The sequence below is a fragment of the Polyodon spathula genome, chromosome 6 (assembly GCF_017654505.1).
Source record: "Polyodon spathula isolate WHYD16114869_AA chromosome 6, ASM1765450v1, whole genome shotgun sequence".
NCBI lineage: Eukaryota > Metazoa > Chordata > Actinopteri > Acipenseriformes > Polyodontidae > Polyodon > Polyodon spathula.
The window spans coordinates 26,239,434-26,260,479 of record NC_054539.1 but is presented as its reverse complement, the minus strand read 5'-3'; the positions used below and the strand labels follow the sequence as shown (position 1 = coordinate 26,260,479).

Genomic DNA, 21,046 nt, shown 5'->3' with positions numbered 1-21,046 from the left:
ACTTTACGTGTTTACGAATGACTTAAATTTAAAATGTTCCGCTAATGCAAATATTTTATATGTTTTTTTTTTTTCAAATCATTTAAATACGAAAATAATAATAAGGAAGAGATATTTCATATTTATTGAGTTGAGGCATGGTAAAAACTCCGAATTATCTGTGTACTGTGCTCATAATTGCCAGATTTAAGGTTTTAAAATGCATATATAAATGCATATATAAAACAGCATTTTTAATAATAGTGTAAAATAACAACCGACGAGGATGGGATTCGAACCCACGCGTGCAGAGCACAATGGATTAGCAGTCCATCGCCTTAACCACTCGGCCACCTCGTCAGACGAGTGAATACAGAGACAAATGAAAGTGTATGATGGAAATCGAGAGCGGGGAAAAAAAAAATCTTAAATAGGTCTATATTGTACCAGGTGAAATATGTTTTGGGAAGTTTTAGCTGCTTTAGAAGTTTTTTTTTACCTGGAAGTAACATTGTGCAATAGAAGAACCAACAAAAATAATTCAATTTATTGAAAAAATTTTTTATTGAATGTTCTCTAACAAAATAACATGTTTCTGTTAACAGAATGAACGGAATTAATCAGCATTTGCAAATATTAGTTCATAGGCTCTGTCTTCTTACTGATATATCCGTAAGAAACCATAAAGATAAAAAAAATGAAAAAAAAATGACGATGTATGATAAATTATAGGTTAAAAAAAAAAAAACCCACAAACTTTGTTTTCATAATACCTGTTTTATTTAGATCTATTCCTCATCATCCTTGTCCTCACTTTCGTTGTCACTAGTTCCATTGGCAGGAACATGTTCTTGACTAATAGCTAGCTCATTTTCATTGTCAGCGGAATGAACAGCTAATTCTGTCTTTTTCTTCCCTTTTCCATAAAACATCGATGTATTAATTTTCTGAATATAAAAATACATGATAATATAACATAGTAAAAAATAAAAGTAAAGCAATAGTATATAGTAATAATAATATTCCCAATAAAAATATCCCCATATGTCAACAGTAAATCTAATATCTCCCCATATCAAGATTGCACAGTGTTACTTTCTGGATACATACCAATTTTCGTAAATTTTTCACAGTAAAACTAATATAATAATAAGTTCTAGGTATGAAAACAATCCTTTACTTATCAATAATTATGAATCATTTTCTTTTGATGAAAAAAGCAGAAACAAACAATGCAGTAACATCAAATACAACACTCAAAAAGCTGGCCTTCAACCTTTCCAGTAGTACCACATTGTAGAAGTAAAATAAAAAATAAGAAAGTTACCATTGGTGTATTCAGACTGTTATCTAAAAGAAACAGCATGCAACTACAGAACTGAAGCACTTGTATGTGTATTAAACTGTGTTACAATATCCAATAGAGGGTTAATAATGGCGTCACTGATTTTCTAGCCAATCAGATTCATTTGAGCTGAACAATGTTATATTACAATACAGGTAAGTATTGCTATCCCCTTACCTTTCTGTTATGTTTTCAATCATTATGAGTGTTATAATTATTCGAACATTATGTGTTACGTATTTGTATGTGTCTGTGTTCTGGAGTTCAGAAGCTGCCATTCAGTTGTAATTGCCTGCCAGCTGCCTACATTTGTACTGTGGGCTTAATCAGACAAAATGTCTTTATATAAGTGAACACCAGAAACATCAAGAACATGCTGTGTTTTTGTAATAAAAAAAAAAAAAAAAAATTGAGCCAAAGTGACAGCTCACTAGATCTAAAGATCTAATTTACATGTATCTATGCCAGGCAATGAAGAGCAATGTGTGTGCACAAAACATCACTCGAATAAATACAGTATGAAGCGCTCATAATGACGGCAAACAACAAGTTCAAGGGGCAATAAAACCAATATTATAATACAATTTGAACTTCATGATCTTCACGTTTCTCTCTGAGTGGGTGAGTATAAAATAATTCCTAAAGTGTTCATCTGAACATTCAGGACATTTAAAAACAAATAATCCCGATCCAATTCATGTACTACAATATAATGCTTGAATACATGGTTAAAAAATTACATCAGCAACATATCCATCATTATTGTGGGCTGGCAATATTAATTAAGACATATTAAAATAAATAAAAAAGACAATTTTGTAGTACTCTTTGAATACAGGCCCAGTGAAGATCTTGCTTTGCACTCTGTTACTGCTTAGCTGTTCAGCCGAAGTGTTCTGCAGTTAACATGCTTGTGAATAATCTGTTGTTACTAATTCTGCTGCTGCTGAAACAGTTTGTAATTCACTGCGAGTGGAAAGCAAACAAATTACTAGACACATCAAATATCTAATGAGTGATAACCAAGGCTTAGAAATCTATTTACTATTTTTTTTTTTATACTTTCTTAACCCGACGACTGCAGATATATATATATATATATATATATATATATATTATATATATATATATATATATATAGATATATATATATATAATATATATATATATAAAATAGAACACTGCATATTAAGCCGTGTTACTGCTTCACTGCCAAATTAGTCATTTTATTAGTTGTTTTTTTTCACATCTTCTTCTTCTTCTTATTATTATTATTATTAAGGAGGCAGTGTGTTCCAGTGGTTAAAGTCCAGGGCTTGTAACCAGAAGGTTTCCAGTTTAAATCCCACCGCTGCCACTGACTGACTCGCTGTGTGACCCTGAGCAAGTCACTTAACCTCCTTGTGCGCCATCCTGCGGACGAGATGTTAAATCAGTGTCCTGTTGTAAGTGGCTCTGCATATAGTGCACAGTTCACAGCCTACCTCTGTAAAGCGCTTTGTGATGGTGGTCCACTATGAAAGGCGCTATATAAAGATATTATAAGACTGACAGCCAAAGCTTTGAATTCCTTTATGTAGGACTCAATACATTTAATGCTTTTTTTTTTTTTTTACATTTTTTTTATTACTTTAACTAGGAATATAAGCATCACAAAATAAATGTAATCTCAAGTCCATAGCCCAAAAACCACGCAAGTGAGTGAGTAAAAGTTACAAGGTACCAGGAGGCAGCAGTTTAAACGTTCATAATCAACAGCGTTGCAAAAATGTATACAAATTGCATAAATGAACAAAAATATCCACAGTAGTATATTTAGTTTTGCTTTAAACTTGCATTTTATGGTCCTGCATATCTTGCTTGATCGTAGCAATCCTTGCTTTTAGTAGGGTTGGCAGACACAATTGGGACGATCAAAATGTGTGTTTGAAATCTTAATTAGCCGTGTGATGTGTGCTTCAGCACCTCCCCCATGGTCGTTTTTAAACATTTTTATTGCGTATCATATTTGGTCCATATTGGCTATGTGAACGTGTTAGCCCTGTATATGTCCTGTGCATCATATACAAAATTCCCTATCCATCAGAAATGCTTTTACTTGTGCTTAACAATGTGACGCTACATCCGCGAGCGCCTGGTAACTGCACCACTGTTTGGACGCTGCAGGAGTTCACTTCCTGTTTGATTTGCACAGAAAACAGACAACAAGGAGACGCACTGAGGGTAGCTGAGATTCATGCAAACTCTAAAACAGAGTCGAACTGCATTCAAGTAAGAATTTATTTTTATTTACGTCATTTACTCAATGTCCATGTTCTTAGTTAAATATCCTCATCAAATGTTGCGGGATAAGCGGTCCCCGAAAAAAATGAGATTTTTTTTTCAAATTATTATTTTATAGTAGCGTACCTTTTTACAAGAGTTTCTGCACAAGGTGATTTTTCGAGGTAACTTTGAATAAGTACAATATATGTGAAACGATGCTGGCAAGCATCTTGGATGTAATCGTAAACCCTTTACCTGGGTTATTTGATTGATATAACAGTATACTCACAGTAATATCGACAATCCTGATTTTTAATTTTTTGTTAGGTAATGTAATTCGCGCAACACAGCACTGTTTATACGGCAAAGGAAGTTCTGTGTAATTTGTAGCATTGTACTGCGTGTATGCTGATTAAAACGTTTGCTGCCCCACGGTTTGAAATTGATGCCCTTTGTTTGTAAAACTTGTTGTTTTGAAAAGAAACTCGGTTTATGTTTTTTAAATAATGTGTATGTATTTTTATTGTATGTATTTATTTATTTATTTATTATTTTATTATTATTATTATTATTATTATTATTATTATTACCATCATTTGTTAATTGATTGTATTTTAGCAGGGATGAGGAGGAATTATTTCTGCCTACCTGATTGTATTCTTACAGCGGCCAATTTTGACTGGCTTTTTCGTTTGCTGTATAGGTATTGTTTGCCTACATACCTGGTCTTTCGATAAAATCTGGGCGTGTTTAATTCTGCTACAGTAGGTCATTGGGTGTTCAGTAGAATTGCAGTTACAAGCGTCGTGCATGACGTGATTATATTAGTTAAAAATAGTAATTTTCATAGCGATTTCAGTGCAGCTGGTTTGCAAAAAATAATCTAGTTATTTGATTTAAGTCGTTAACTAGTGCTATTTGTCATAGTGTAGGTCGTTTGTCTGCAATTGCAATTTTGAGTTTGTGACTAACTTACTGTACCTGTGCGCTTAATGAACAATTGTCATCATGGATATGGCATTAATCTGTAACGTTATAACTTTCTTTGCTACAGATTTAACATAATTTATACATTAGGAGCTGTTATATCACTGGCCATTGCAGGACATACAGTTGTACAATACCTATCATTGACATAAAAGGGTAAGTGCACCACTTTATCAATAATTAGTCCAACTGAGATGCAGAATATGAATTTCACACTCGTCAGACCCTATTATTCCATGTTTTGCTATGATTTAAATAGTTTAAAGTGTAATTAAAAAAGTCATTGGAAGACGCCAGAAGTTGGACATTGATAAAAGACAAAAATAAAACACACTCTACACGAACATTGATTTGACCTATAGTCTGCACTGCACTATTTACAACATCAGGGAAGTTTGGAGACTACAAAAAATAATTACTGTGCACTCCCTTTATAAGAATCAACCACATATATTGATCAAAAGCACTGGGACAAAATCATTACTATACTAACCAATGTAAAATACTCTGCTTGTAAGAATCATTTCGAGACAAACTGACTACATGTAATACCGTACATAATCAAATGAAATGACGTTTACTGCCAATAAAGATATTTTTGAATTTGATCACATCTCCCATGGTTAGGTAGGTATGCAGCGTGGATCGTGCAGTGATGCAGGAAATATTGTTTGTAATCAGACAGTGAGTGCGCCATTTGGCTCTACTTGCATGTATTTGTATTAATTAACGTACGAGTCATTTATGTATAACCTGGTAAATACGACTTTGTGGATGGGTTAAAACAGCCGAACGTTAATTTTTTTGGAATTGAAGTGTTGAACGTTCCAGACAAACCAAGATTACATTTTATTAATTATAATAATTATTATTATTATAAATATATTTTAAAATCAATCAGCGCACAAATACTGGATTTTTCCCTTAACTTTCTAATCTACAACTAATCTTATAACATAAAAAACTACTTAAACATACTTTCTGACGCTGGTCTAGAGTCAAGGGAAATCATGTTTGTGACAGGACACTGTAATGAAGGCTCAATTCGCAGCTACTGGACAGCAGATCAACAGGAACACACGATTGGTCCACAATTCTGTCATCAGCTGGCTCCAACAACACCCTCCCTTAAAAATAGCCAGTCAAATGGCCAGCCTTTTTTCAGTTCTTTCAGCACCAGCCAGTCCACTCCCTGCCTGCTTGAATGACGCCCCGCCTCCAACAACAAGTTTAGAGTCAGACTCAATACTACACGGACTATTCAACAATTGTACATGTCCAGATAAATTATAATAAGAAAGAGTAACACCCCAGTAAATAATAATAGGCTCGGGACATATAACTCCAGTCACGGTCATCTACCACACGGTAGAGCCCGCATTGACGGGCTCTATCGCTTGAATAAACTGTTAATGCAAAATATGTTTTTATTTTAAGCAGAGATTGTATATTATATTTGCAGCTGAGGTTTTATAAAATTAAATTGTGAAAGGGGCATACATGTAAAAGGATTGAGTAACATTTCAAAAACAGTGTTTGTTAACTAGCCTGGTGTGATTTATCAGGTTGATCCATCTTGTAAAATAAGTTGTAACAAGTAATTTTCTGAATTTCTTTTTCTAACAGTTAAGTTCAAATTTGCTTCTGAAAGTGAACCAAAATGGCGCCGAATGCACATGAGAGCATTTACATACCCAGAGCTTTGGGGGGCCTAGGCGGTCCCCAGACACCTGGCCAAAGTATGAGTTTTGACACGGGAGTTTGTCAAAAGGATCATTGGCCACTTTCACTCATGAGCAAATGTACACTTCGGTGACTCGGAGTACTCGAAAACCCTTTCTGGTTTGACGTGCAACAGTGATGGACCATTTTAACCTACTTAAGATGTCTCACAAGAGTAGTACAAGTGCTATCTCAAATTGCTATCAAGAAATTTGGTATTTGTTATTGCTTATTAACCTGATTCAACCTCTTAACTCCTGAAAAGATATCCGTTCCTTCTTCAATATATATGCATAAGATTGTAATAAGCAAGACACTATGTAGTTGTAAGGATCCTGGTGCATGAGAGAAAAAAAAGAGGGGTCTCTTTCAGATACTTTTATGGTATCACTAATTTTCTTAGCCACAGAATAGCACTATTCAGAAGAAAACACAATTTCTAAATGTGTTTTACATATAGCAGACTGTCCCACTGTTCTGCTTTTATAATAAAATCTTATAAAAGCATCAAGTTGTGATTTTTGGAATCTTGGAGATTTAAATCAAACTATTGGCAATTGTGAGAACTTCCTTGCATTTTTAGTGTTTGTTACTTTTCTAAAGCAGTGTCTTACAAAAAAACAAAACAAAACTTGAACATTAATACATTTTTTGAATTGTCACTCGTTTAAAGTTTATTGATGTGTGCTGTGATTGAATGATTATCATCATACAGTCTGATAAAATGCTCACAAAAGAATTGAATCGAGCACCGATCACAGACAGCTCTGGCAACCTAGCTTGTGTGTGTGTACCCAGGGCACAGATGCTATTGGAATAAGTAAAGTATTTATAGTAGGAATGCTCTATCTAAACGAGTCTCCCTTCTGGGTTACACGCTACTGTTTAGATTTCCTGGCATTTTACTCAATAGATTCCTTAAAGTTATGCAGCCTTGTTCTCTCAAGAGTAAAACAAACTGGATGAGAACTGCTTTCAGAATTGACAGCTTGAGCCATTACCTCATACTGCAACAGTTGCAAAAACATAGCACATAGTTGTGTAGACTGCATCTGTGTAGTGGTAAATGGAAGCAGAATTTGTCCGGGGGATGTGATGCTGTTCAGTGAACCACTTTAACAAATCTGAGAACTGTGCATTTTTATAAATCTCTGCCTAGCTTTAGAATTTATAACAAACAATGTGACAGTTTTGTTAAATAGTATATTGCTTTCAACAAACCCACCCTTTATTAGATGAATAGTTTGTTTGAGTTCAACCTACATCTGTGATAAAGAGCTACTATCATCAGTTATGTTATACTATTTTGAAACATTTAAAAAACTAAAAAAAATAGTGGGTTGATGGAGGATTTTGTAATTCAGGAAGGAGACATCCACTTAGTAGTCAAATAACAATTTATTGACTGCAAAAGATATGCCTGATGGCACATGAACAACTGGCAAACGGTTATACCTGACATGAACATGATAGCCGACAGATACATAATACATTCACATTACAATTTGGCCCATGGCCTTATCCATTTTAGCTTGATAGCCGCCCCTATGCTGGCTGAGCTAAGATGAATGCAATATAGTGATTAAGAAGGACTTGGCCAGCGGGCAGGACAAGTGGCACTTGGGGCCACCTTCCCCCTAGACAAGGCACACTGCAAGGTGGAGGCAGGGAGGAGGAGGAGGAGGACCAAACAAAGAAACGACAGGGGTTTGTGGTCAGAAAGACCTATTTAACTGGTTAATCTGGTAACGTATGAGATTTATGGGTGGGGTCTCCTTTTGAAAGACAAGAAGTTTCCAATTCTGAATTATTATTATTATTTTTTTTATAAATTTAGTCTTCGCCAATTTTTTACCCCAGTTTTTCTCCCCAATTTGGTATCCCCAATTATTGTTTGTATCCTCGGCCCATCGCTCGCAACCCCCCCAGCCGACTCAGGGAACCGAGGCTGGAGCACGCTTCCTCTGAAATGTGCTCCTGCCAAGCCATCATTTTACACACTGTGGATTCACAGCGAGGCCACTTAGTGCTGGAGGACAACACAGATGTGGAGGCTCCACTGCAGACCCGCAGGCGCCCTATCGGCCACAGGGGTCGCTGCTGCACGGTGAGCCGTGGATTCCCCAGCTGACCTAAACCCTCCCTACCTGGGCAGCGCTCGGCCAATTTTGCGCCAGCCCCTAAGAACTGGATACGGTCGGCTGTGACATAGCCTGGACTCGAACTTGCGATCCCCAGGCTATGAATTCTGTATTTCTGAATTTAAAAAATATTAGAAATATACAAATGTAAATGGTTTGCATAATATTTGTATTTATTGTTGTTTGAATAGTATAAGATATTGTGGTCCGTACAACAATGTTTACTTTGGTGGTACCGTTTTATAGGAGATCTTTTTGGTTCTAAGCTAGGGTACTTAATGTTTAACATCCTATAGCTTTTTATAGTTTAAGTATAGTTAAATATTGAATCCTAACATTTTGGGTCAGTTTTTGAACAATGTGCTTTCTGTCAGATTACCTCATGTTGTGATAAAGTAGTATCTTCTGGGCTCTTGGATACCCAAATGTTTTGATCTGTTTTGGCAATTTATTTTTCTCCTCTTTCTTCTTCATGGCTTTCTCATCAATGAGTCTTCACAGAGCTGCATTGATATCCTGTGGCTTACTGTATATTAGAGATTCCTTTTACATTAACCTTGTAAGTAAAAAAAGAATATTTCAGTTTTAAATATACTTTCTTTACTTTCTGTGAATATGATATAGAAAGATAGAAAGCACTATATTTGTAACTGTTTTGAAGAATACAACTTGGTGCCTATTTTGATGCAAGTACAAAGGCACGTTTTCTGATACGCAACAATGTTTGTCACGGGAAAAACAGCTTGTATGCAGAAAAGTTAAATTATTGTTTTGAGTAGTTTCTTGCCAGTTTTATGGTATTCAAATATTTTACAAATTTGCACTTGCTTCAAAATTGGACCCAGACTTTGAAAACTTAATTGCTGTGGTTGCGCTGGAAAGTTGCTAATGCTTTATTTGAATTGGACAGCATGTCACTTTTATAAAACCTTCAAAAGGCATACGCAGTCCGACATATTCACCTTTAAAACCAACGTAGCATGCATACTGTATTTATAAAATGTTTTCCTGTTATAAACCAAATTAACTACAGTGGAACATTCTGCATTTCGAGTAGGCCTACATATCTGTGACTGGTATTCTTGAGATATATTATATGAATACATATATGGTGATTTTCTAAGTGATTACAAATGATTATGCACCTAAATACAGTGCTATGTAACTTTTACGAAGGCGTTATGAACTCTACATATCTCATGGCTCTCCAAAACCTTTTTCTGTTGTGGGTCCACGGCTAAAAAACTGTCCCAGAGGGAAATATTTGGGGGTCCCAATAAAGCATACATTTTTAAAATTTGACCTGGTCCAGGAAGTTAAGTACAGGGCTCCAGACAAACGTTTTGTCTCAGGAGTCAATGCTTGTCAAATCCAGTTGTTGGATGCCCCTTTAGGAGCTGGTTGGTTGCTTCCATATTCAACTTTTTAAAGTACAGCAACCATTTATGACACTAAGCATGTTTTATACTGCAATCAAATAAGATGCATTACATTTAATTTAATTCCCTATATATATTTCTTTCTCTCTAGCAGTTACATAGTAACATATAGCTTTGGCTAATGGTGTCAATATAGATGTAGACTTCCTAATTACAGTAGCAAGTATTTATATGCCTTCTGCTTTCACCATTCTTCAAATGGTTAGTTTGAGAAATAAACTCCCTTTTCCCTGTAACAGCTGACCGTGCTCAAGTACAAACTCACAATACATTTACTGTTCATGAATTGTCGTGGCTGCTTTGTTGACTGAAGAGATTGAATCAGCTTATCATCTAACAAGGGAAGCTGCTGCACAGTTATCGTCAAACTCCTGACGGTAAACAATAACGGAATTTATTCTGTTTGGGATATATGTACCTGCTAAAGAGATGCAATAGATGGAGAAAAAAACCTTTACGCTAATTCAAAACTTTATTTATATACCCTGTGATTTCACTTGCGAAAGACAACTGGTTTATTGGAGTTTCATAGAGAACTTTTTTCAGCTTGGTACGGTATCCTTTTCACATCCTTTTTCTTTTTTTGTATTTATTTTTAGTTCTTAACCTCTTTTGCGTTTCAGCTCTTCTTCATTATTATTTTCTTTAAAGATTTTGGGCATTTTATTAATGGCATGCGAGCAAGACACAACCCAAGTATTTTTGTTTGTTTTGTTTTTTTGTTCTGCCTTTCTAGAAAGCAGCTGTTCATTTTCGGGTACATTTTTTCACAACTATACTTGACTGCGGATAATGTTTAATACCGTCATAGTGTACTAATAAATATTTATATGTTTTTAACTTGGTTAGAATCACCATTTTTGGGGTTACAGGTGCCCTGTAAATAGAATATTATTTATTAAACACATAATCATAAGCCTTAAGTTTGTTTTATTTTTGAATAATAAATGACTTTGCTGTTAAGTTGCTGAGCACACTGCTACAGTTTTGTACAACTAAGATATTGAATACAATAGCAAAACCGGGATGATTTAACAATGTTACTGTTTCCGACCGGGACAAAAACTTAAAGCTGAAAACTGGGACAATTCCACCTTTTCCGGGACGTTTGGTAACCCCAGTACAACTTCTTAATGTCACGGTACACATTTATTTTTTTATTTATTTATTTATTTATTAGCACTAGAACCGCTGCACCGGTCATACCATATTTAACATTTGCATAGCAGAGATTCCATATTTAAATGGAAAATTTAAAGATAAAATTAATGCATACAGAACTACAAAAAATATAAAAATAAACATTTCATATACATACAGAACTGTAAAACTGACATTTTTTTCTAATACTAACAAAGAAAATATAACACTACTTTCAGTATGTTGGCTCCTATTGTACTGTATGTAATGCAGCCTGCCTGCTGTCTGTCTTACTGTATTGCTCTATTTGTTTATTTGTTGTTTTTATTTGTAACTTGCATGTCTAATAAAAAAACAGTTCTATGGTTAAACTTTTTTTTTTTTTTTTTTTTTTAAGAATAAGAAACAAACGCTAAAAGCCACAAACAGAATGTTTTTTTATTTTTTTTTGTCTAAAAAGAACAAATAACAAAAAGGCATAGCCATGGAATCAACATCATCATCATCATAATAATAATAATAATAATTATTGTTGTTGTTGTTGTTGTTGTTGTTGTTATTATTATTATCCTACATCAGACTGACAGACACTCGTCCCAGGGGCACAGACAACTGTAAACCTGAAAGTCCCAACAAACCATGCATGCGTAAAGGACGCAGGTACCGCATCCCGAGAGCCATGATACCTTAGTGTCTAATTTAAATAAAACGTTACCATAAAGCAGTTTCCTTTCACATATTTACAGGCCCTGCATGCTATCACTTCACCTCCAGTGAATGGATCGGATGATGTCAGGGTGTCTCAAATGCATCTTTCAATCTCATGTTTGGTTCTGGCTGGCAATAGCAACAAATCATTTCTATTTGCTGAAAGAGGTGGAGAGAGTTTGAACATTCCATTGTGCTGCTGAAACCAAAACGCCCAAATGCTGCTGCAGGAAGGGTATGACTACTGGCTCAAGCACTTTATCATAACATGACTCATACACCAAACCTCAACGACTTTAAATTGTCCCTGCTCAGAGGACAGATTTTATGGCTTGAAAATGTCTAGCAACACGTCAGCAGGTGCTGCTGGACTTTTTATATCATTGTTATACAGTATGCCCTTTGCTCGTGTTTCTGAGGGGAATCAAAGTAAGGCAAATGTCACAGCCCTCAAAAGAATACAACTCCAAAGACTTTCCAAAGTTAGTCCCTCCAACACCTACCACTAATGTTTATTCCATGAACTGGAAATTAGCAACCAACATGCAAACTGTAGGATTAACTGTAGGATTGTTGAATAGTCTGTGTAGTATAGAGTTGGACTCAAACTTGTTGGAGGTGGGGTGTCAGCTGAAAAGGAGTGTGGAAAGAACTGAAACTGTGTTAACAATAAATGAAAAAGGATTTTAATTATTTATAAACTAGGAAATCACAATACCCGTGTATTGGCTTTTTGTCTTATGTATAGTGAGGTTGCCATGAAGTTATGACGTCTGAGATCACACATGTTAGTTCAAGGGCTATGCATGCGCTTACAGGCTCAGAACCGGATCAGGTCTGTGCTTAAGGGTGAACGTGTGGTTCAAATGATAATAATCTTTTAATCGAGTTGACCCTAAGCCAGCTCCGGTCGGAGTTTTAAGTGTAAACGCACAAAAAGTAACTGCTATAGTATTGCATACAACACATTTCTATAAAATTACTTTGCAATGAATACCACAAGTTACCAAAATTACAGTATGAACTCTTTCATAGTTTCCTAAGAATATTTGATATCTAATCACATGCACAAGTAGGTTTTAACTCTGTTTTTTCATGGCATGCCTCTCCTTTTAGGTAACTTTAATAAGCATTCTTGTGCTTATAACACTTGCTTGAAGTTTTCGTCGTGTAGTTGGTATCATCCCAGATAGAGCAGTAAGGACTTTGAAGGTAAGAAGACTGGGTTCTTCCTGTTCGAAGCAGGTTGAAAACTGTGATAATCTTTGGCTCCCTACCAAATCTTACTGTCTCCTTTGTGTCTGTATAAATTAAAGTATGATTTTAAAATCAGTGCTTTTAACTTATTAAAGGAAATGCAACTAGTTTATATTGGGTTTTATTTATATCTTTCTATAAAATGTACTTCTGTTTTGGTATAAACATGTCCGGGTTAAATTCAGGTGGATACAATAATTATCGTACGTCTGGCAACGCTGCACAGGCAGGAGATCGAGACGATGGTTGAAGGTGATACACTCCGGAGGCAAACAGGATTTGTTTACATATTGTAGTGATAAGCTGAAGGGTTTCCAGGATATTATGAGACAGGCAACGGCTGCGGTTCAAAACAGTAGGAAACCGCTGTCTTTATTATTTTTTTAGCTTTTGGTGAACAATGGCTCTCGTTCCTATCCTCTCACTCACAAGTGTAACCTCTCTTAACTCTCTCAATCCTCCTGCCTCCAGATCCCGCTTCTCGCTTTCAAACTGTCTTCTCCCCCTTCCTCACTCATTGGTCCAACACTCTGTATCTATCATTGCTCGTGTCAGACCTGGTCCCACCCCCCTCAGTGACGCACACACACACAGGCTTTCAGCTCTAGTAACACAAGCACCAAAACCCACAGAGAACGCTAACAGATCTGAACAAGAACAACAGTTTACAAACGCACATTATTTACAGAGCACTTCCATCCCCTTCCCCAGACTATAATCGGGTCCATTCCCACATGTCTCTAGCTTTTTGAAGGAATGTTGCATTGTTTGCTGACTGACAAAGTTCCAAGCATGTTTTAGCAAGCGTACAGCATCTAACATAGACATTTTATTTACACCGAGTTTTCGTGCTGATGCTGATCGCTTTTCTCTTTCTAGCCATGCTTGCTGTTGTAGTCAGTGCTGTTCTTTTCAAACTGTGAACCCGACAGGGATTAAGTAGCCAAGGTACAGCACAGGGGTAGTCGCTCAGTAATGAGGTTCAAACAGCTGATTGATCGATCTGTCAAGCTTTTTTTACTACAGTAAAGTGCTGCCATTTTTATTTAAATCTATGTGAATGACAAGGTAAGAGGTTAAAACAGCTAATTTGTTGATTAATAAGAGCGATTACTACAGTAATAAGCAGTGCGTTTGTTATTTAAATTGATGTGAATGGCACATAAGTTCCAAACAGCTGAATTTACCCGAAATATACGGCATGCTTAACATGGTATAAACAATGCCTTTGTTATTGAAATCAGTTGGAATGGCAAATGTTATTTGTCCCATATAAACGGGTGCCCGAAATAACCCTGTATGGTGTAAGTGGTGGCGACTGTATATGCAATAAAAAACATTTTAATGTAGCAAATAATACATGGATACTACAGAGCTCTTTCTTATGGAATGCTAGTATTTTTTTATTTGGGTAAGCCTATGTCTCTGTTATTGTTTTGTTTCCTTATTTTGTTATTGTATATATTTTTGTGCTGAATGAGATAGGCTGCACCTGCAGTTCCTCAACACAACCTAACAACTTTGTAGAAACCCAGTTTAAAAAAGCTGCGCAATCAGTAGTCGTTCTAGGCCAAATTGGAACTCAAACAGAAACATGCCCTCCTGTATTTTTAAAAATAATTATGGAATTTTGCATTTGGAAGGAAACGTTCTTTCCCTAAAAGAAAATCCAAATTACCCAAAAGATATAACCAAAATATTACGAAAAAAAGGTGAGACTTCTTTATTTGTCCATGGAAAATATGCTTTTTTCACTACGTTTTGTACTTTATTTGACTCTGCTCTCTAGATTCACAGCCCCACCAGATGGTGAGTTGAAAATTAGAGATGGTGTTCAGGTAGCAGAAACTGTGGCAAGCCACAAGGAGGTGGTAAGCATACAGTCAAGATGTGCCTCTCCAGTGGAGCAACATAAAGAAGGACCAACTGTTTTAAGGGCTTAGTTCATGCAAAGTTTTTGGGTCTGTAGACCATTCTCTTCAGTCCATTAATTGCAAAAATAAGTAAAATACAGAATACATATGAATATTCCTGAGAGTTTAGGAAAAATATATTTGCAGTTTGCTCTGGTGAAGCTTTATGAAACAAAATGTATGTGTTCCCAGTAAAAAAAAATATTTTTATTTATTTATTTATTTAAATAAAAATGAATAATTTACAAACTACTGAGTATAATGGTAGAATTTTAAATTTACGAGACAGAGTTGTCAAAAATAATTTACCATTCATCTAAGATTCAGTGTGATGTATAAATAAGCTGGGTTTATATATAAATAAGATTGCTATAAATAAGCTTGGTTTATATATAAATAAGATTGCTCTAAATAAGCAGATCTTAAAACTGTCAGCATTGAAATCTTTCAAATGTAACTCTGGTATGACATTTCTAACACTGCAAATGAGCAGCTTTTAGTGTATTCCTTTCTTTACCGACACACATCTTCAGGATGTACTCATTTTTGGGTGGGGGTTAACATTTTAAAACTAGAAGAAACAAGCACATCTTGTACATTTTCCTCTTTGCAAGCTTTTCTCACATCTGAACATTTGCTGTAGGTGTGTGTATTCACACAACTTTTTACTTGTATTACAAAATTGAAGATAAGTGCATAAACAAATCTAGATGTTATATTCAATGCTTTAAGGGTAACGCTGTATATAACTAGTAAGTAGCAATTGTGTGTGGATCGGGTTTGAAGAAGAAGAAAGTTACCCTGACCAGATGACTGACGAGACTGAAGGAAAATAATTGTAATCTCATTATAATATATAATGGTTTGCAGAAGTGTTCACCCCCTACCCAAATTATTTGCAGTTTTTCAAACAAATTTTTTTTTAATTCAAAGCTGTAGTGGTTAAACTGAACACTTATGTGAGGAGGAGGTTAAATGTCAGCAAGACTTGCAAAGAAAATGTACAAAATTCAGCCCCTTAAGTCAGTACTTGGTAGAAGCACCTTTTGCAGCAATTACTGCTAAGAGTCTTTGTGGATAGGTCTCTACTAGCTTTGCAAAGTAGGATGGTGAAATTTTTTCCCTATTTTTCATGGCAAAATTGCTCCAGTTCTGAAAAGTTTGTTGGGGATTGTCGATGGACTGCAATCTTCAAATTTTCGATTGGATTCAAGTCAAGTCAGGACTTTGACTGGGCCACTCAAGAACATCAATTCTCTTCTTCTTCAACCACTCCAATGTGGCTTTGTGCTTCAGGTCATTGTCCTGCTGAAATGTGAATTTCCTCCACAGCCTTGGTTGACTCAACCAGGTTTCCTCAAGGATTTGCCTGTACTTTGCACCATCCATTCTCCCCTCTATCCTGACAAGCTTCCCACTCCCTGCTGAAGAGAAGCATCCCCATAACATGATGCTGCTGTAGTGTTGGGCTTGTGCCAGACGTAAATCTTGGAATTTAGACCAAAAAATTCAATTGTCTCATCTGACCACAAAACCTTTTTCCACATGTCTGCAGTATCATCTACATACGTGCTTTTAAGATGAGGCTTTTTCAGTAATGGCTTCTTTCTTGCCAGTCGTCCATACAGGCCAGCTTTGTGTAGGGACCAGCTTTTTGTTAATGTGTGAAAACTGACTCCCATCTCAGACACAGAACTTTGCAGATCTCTCAAGGTCATTGTTGGCTTCAGAGTGACAACCCAAACCAGTTTCCTGCTTGTCTAGCTGCTTAGTTTGGGAGGGCGACCTGATCTGGGCAGTGTCTGGGTGGTATGATGCATCTTCCACTTCTTAATGGTGGACTTCACTGTGCTGAAAGGGATAATCAGCACCTTTTGAAACGTTCTTGTACCCTTCTCCTGCTCTGTGCCTCCCTACCACTCTACTTATTTCGAAAGCTCCTTTATATACCTGAGGGAAATTATCTTAAATTAATACTTCTGAAACTGAGATTAATCTGTTTATATATTTCCAATACTCGCTGGGTCTGCTGGTAAATATTGTACATAAACGCAGGGTCTCTGTCATTGCCAGGAGGAGCTTGAGCGTAATGAACTGCTAATAAGTGACAATGATGTAAGTGACTCCCAGGATTAATAAATAATAATAGAAAACGTAATTTAAGGTAGCCCTACATGTAACGCATATTTGTTTAATGCAGTTATTAATAGTGTTGATAATTAAGTGTGCTGAAATTAGGCCAGATACAAACCTCTTGTTGTATTTTAACATGTTTTGTTGTATTAATGTACAAATTTGAAATTAAACAAATTATTTGATAATGCTATTTCTTGCTTTTATTGTTTAAAAAAAAAAAAAAAAAAAAAGTAGTAATACTAGTACTAGTTGTAGTAATAATAATAATAATAATAATAATAATAATTATTATTATTATTAGCGTAGCCTACATGCCTGTGTTCTGCTATCTACAGGGGCTGTCTTTTAGTGGATTTAACTGTTGTTAACAATGGTAGAACTAATTCTGTTGTTAAATACAAATTCGTACTTCTGCTTGTTCATTTTGCGTATTGTGTCGTTTTTTTTTTTTTTTTAATCCTGGCTCTATCCGACAATGTGGGTCTGCCCTCCTTGTTAATAACTGTAGTTGGTGAACTGGATGTCATGAGCCAGCTCGATCACCCAAAACAACGCAACAAACATCCAACAAGTTGTTGATGCCCTCTCAGAACTGACCAAATAAAATTGCAAATGAACGTATTATGTTTTATTTGTTTGCATCATTAACGTGAAACAACAGTAAATCCAACACAACTTAAAAGAAAGGAAAGAATCTCTGACCGCACGAGACTCCTCAGATCGGTCATGTCCAGTTGAAACTGATTGCTGAGGTAACCTTCACGGTTGCTAATCTGCTTATAACAAGCAGAATTGGGCTTGTTTTTGAGAGTTGCTGGTTGTAATTTGCATAAACACCCACTGTAACATGGGTTGCGCTTGTTTTGGGCTTGTTGTGAAAGGCAGTGCAGCTTTTTTGTTTATTGTGTGACTGTAAACTTCCCCTTCTGTCTCACAGGCAGCCACTGATTCCTGAACACCTTGTTTTGTTGTTGACAAGAGTTTGTGCAGGATACAGTAGGCAGTGGCAATTTTGGGAACGAATTAATGCACTTCAGTCCATTTCATCAGTATCTGCCACCTCCCTTTCAAATGCTCACTACCCGTATTTGCCCAAGCATGGTGCAAGCATCCTCCGCAGCTGTCTAGACAGGAAGGGGTTCTAAGCCAGGATAGTATATGCAGCATCACCTGATCCCCTTATATGCTGTATTCCTGAGTGAAAGGGATATATTTTGTTGGCTAGTTTTCATTTTATACCTCAGTTTATTTTTAATTAATGAGTCGTAAGATACGTTACTTGAAACAGTATTCGCTACTAATAACATTTGAAAAACAATTTAGGCAAGAGCAGTAAAACACATTATTAACCAGCCAGGCACAAGGTATTTTGCTTTATTACAGCAGCATAGATTGTCATGTGCCAGTTCTGCGTGCATAGAAACCACATATGCATATCTAATTTACATATCAACCCCCCCCCCCAATTAATTTGCATGAAATTGGGTGAAAATTCTCGAGTAAAATAAACTCAGAGAATGGAAACCCAAAATACACATATAAATGTCTTGTTAAATAAATAGATAAATAAAATAAAACTTGCATGGAAACCCCATGCTTGTTAACCAGTGCATATAAATGATGGTATACATTTTATATAAAACAAAACCTGTTACTTGGTTCCCCCTGACTCGCAACCTTTTAACAAAGTTTCTGGAATGTTTCAATTGAGGTACAATGTTGTTACGGGGTTGTGTGTTAGAGGCTTCTCAATGGCCACATGAAGCATGTGAAGCTAGCAATGTAATATGAACACAGGTCTCCAATAAGCGCCAGGTCTGCTGGCAAATATTGTAAATAAGCGCCACGGGATTTTGAAGTTGATTTTGTCATGCATTCGAGATTTGCTTATTGCCAAAATCCCCGAATACCAACATATTTTGCTTGTTGCTTGTAGATCTCATCAGCATCTATCCAAACATATCTTTAGGGGGATTTTTGCAAAATGGTCTTTTTCGTCTCCCTTTTCCCTTTTTAATTTTGTTCTGCTCACTAGATCTGTCCATTTCTTGCTACTGTTCAATTCTCCAACCCGACTTTTTGTTTACTGCATCCTTGATCATCTGCCACTTTTCTTTGACAGAACTTCCTGACTTGCCTAATAGAACGGATTTGTGTTGACCAACCGTTTCCATAATTGTATCAATTTATTCTTTTGAAAAATTGGCTTTCCTTCGCATACATGCCATTGTATGCAATTACATGATCACATTATCTTGCTTAAAACTAATCCTTCGATGAAGTCGGAATTATGGCACCTCTTATCCTTTTAGCGGCTGTCCTTCTAAAATGTACACAGCCCCCCCCCCCCTAAGAACTGTGCAATAATTAAATGGTAAAAATAGCCGTAATCTTTGTCAGTTTGTTGTGTTTGGTACAGAAGTGTAAGGACAGCAGTGCCATATTTCATCTTGCATCTAACTGTTATGTTCAAGTATTTCTTAACTTTTATTTTAGACCCTAAAAGGTGAAGGCTAAATAAATCACTTATTTTAGGAAATGGATATGGAGTGCTAAATCAAGAAAATATGTGTTGCAAAGTGCAGGGGACATTAAATTACTTTTAGAGGCAATCAATGGCTAGTTCAAGAGAACTGCTTCAAGGAGATTTCATTAAATTGCTTGGTTTTTTAAATAAGTGTTTATTTTCAGCATATTTTCCTATTGTTAGTTTGCCAAAAAAAAAAAGGCAAAAAACAAATCTGTTTACAGGGGCTCAGTACACACTTGGCAGCTCATCAGTAATCACATTTCTGGGATAGCCATCCTATTGTTTAATCATACACTAAGTAAACTAAACTAAGTGGTTTTAATTTAAGGCTGAAGTGTACAGTATGATGATCCAAACTGCATGGTAAATCAGTTATCCACTCTGGCTTTGCTTATTTTTATCAAGTGTTTTTCTGTTTTTAAGGTGTGGTTTCCCTAAATGTTTTATTGCTGAATCCGTGGACATAACGATGCATTCACAGTGTAAAGTCTACAATTAATACAGTGGCAAAATCTTTAATTTTCTAAACTTTTAATGTTGAGAACAGAAACATAGTTGAAACTGTTTGAAAGTTGATTGCAGTGATTTACAGTGATGGCTGACCAAATGGAAAAAGGTGGACTAACTAGTAAGCACTGAAACACTAAAATGTAGACTGTTCAACTTCTGTGTGCTACTCAGAAATATAACACCATGTAACACAATTTTTGTTCCTGGGTAGTATAGAAAATGGCTATTATTCCCCACAAACTTTGCTTTTGTGACCAGGACAGTGATATTTTGAAATTTACCTATTTCCAGTGAGAAAACAGGTGAATTTGTGTCTTTTCGTTAACATAGTCAGAAAAAAACAACATATGAATCCAAATTAACATGTATTTATACTAAAGTAATACAAAAATAACTACAAAAGATTTAGAAGTGAGTAGTTTTTCGAGATTTACGATCATACTGTAAATCACTTTTACGAATCAGCCCCCAAATGTAGTCTCTCATCATGTTCTCGTTATATTGTCCTTGGTAGCGGCATTCAAAGTCCAGTATATCCTGTTGGAAGCGCTCGCCTTGCTCCTCCGAGTACGCTCCCTTGTTCTCCTTGAATTTATCAAGATGAGCATCAAGGATATGGACTTTGAGGGACATCCTACAGCCCATTGTGCTGTAGTTCTTCACCAGAGTTTCAACCAGTTCCACATAGTTTTCGGCCTTGTGATTGCCCAGGAAGCCCCGAACCACTGCGACAAAGCTGTTCCAAGCCGCTTTCTCCTTACTAGTGAGCTTCTTGGGGAATTCATTGCACTCCAGGATCTTCTTTATCTGTGGTCCGACGAAGACACTGGCTTTGACCTTTGCCTCAGACAGCTTAGGGAAAAAGTCTTGAAGGTACTTGAAGGCTGCCGACTCCTTATCTAGAGCTCTGACAAATTGTTTCATAAGGCCCAATTTGATGTGCAGTGGTGGCATCAGCACCTTCCGGGGGTCCA

The 21,046-nt window shown here is 36.1% G+C and overlaps 1 protein-coding gene and 1 non-coding gene across 3 annotated transcripts in view; one reads left to right on the top strand and one right to left on the bottom strand.

The window, feature by feature from the left end:
• Positions 1–257: 257 nt before the first annotated feature.
• Positions 258–339, bottom strand: trnas-gcu. The gene has a single exon. It is a non-coding gene; the product is annotated as a tRNA-Ser (tRNA).
• Positions 340–3,515: 3,176 nt separating this feature from the next.
• Positions 3,516–21,046, top strand: part of LOC121317075 (protein dispatched homolog 1-like) — a 103,946-nt gene continuing 86,415 nt past the window's right edge. For both annotated transcript variants that reach the window (XM_041252665.1, XM_041252663.1), the window contains exon 1: positions 3,516–3,595. The gene's annotated coding sequence lies outside the window, so the exon portion shown is untranslated. The remainder of the gene's footprint in view (positions 3,596–21,046) is intronic.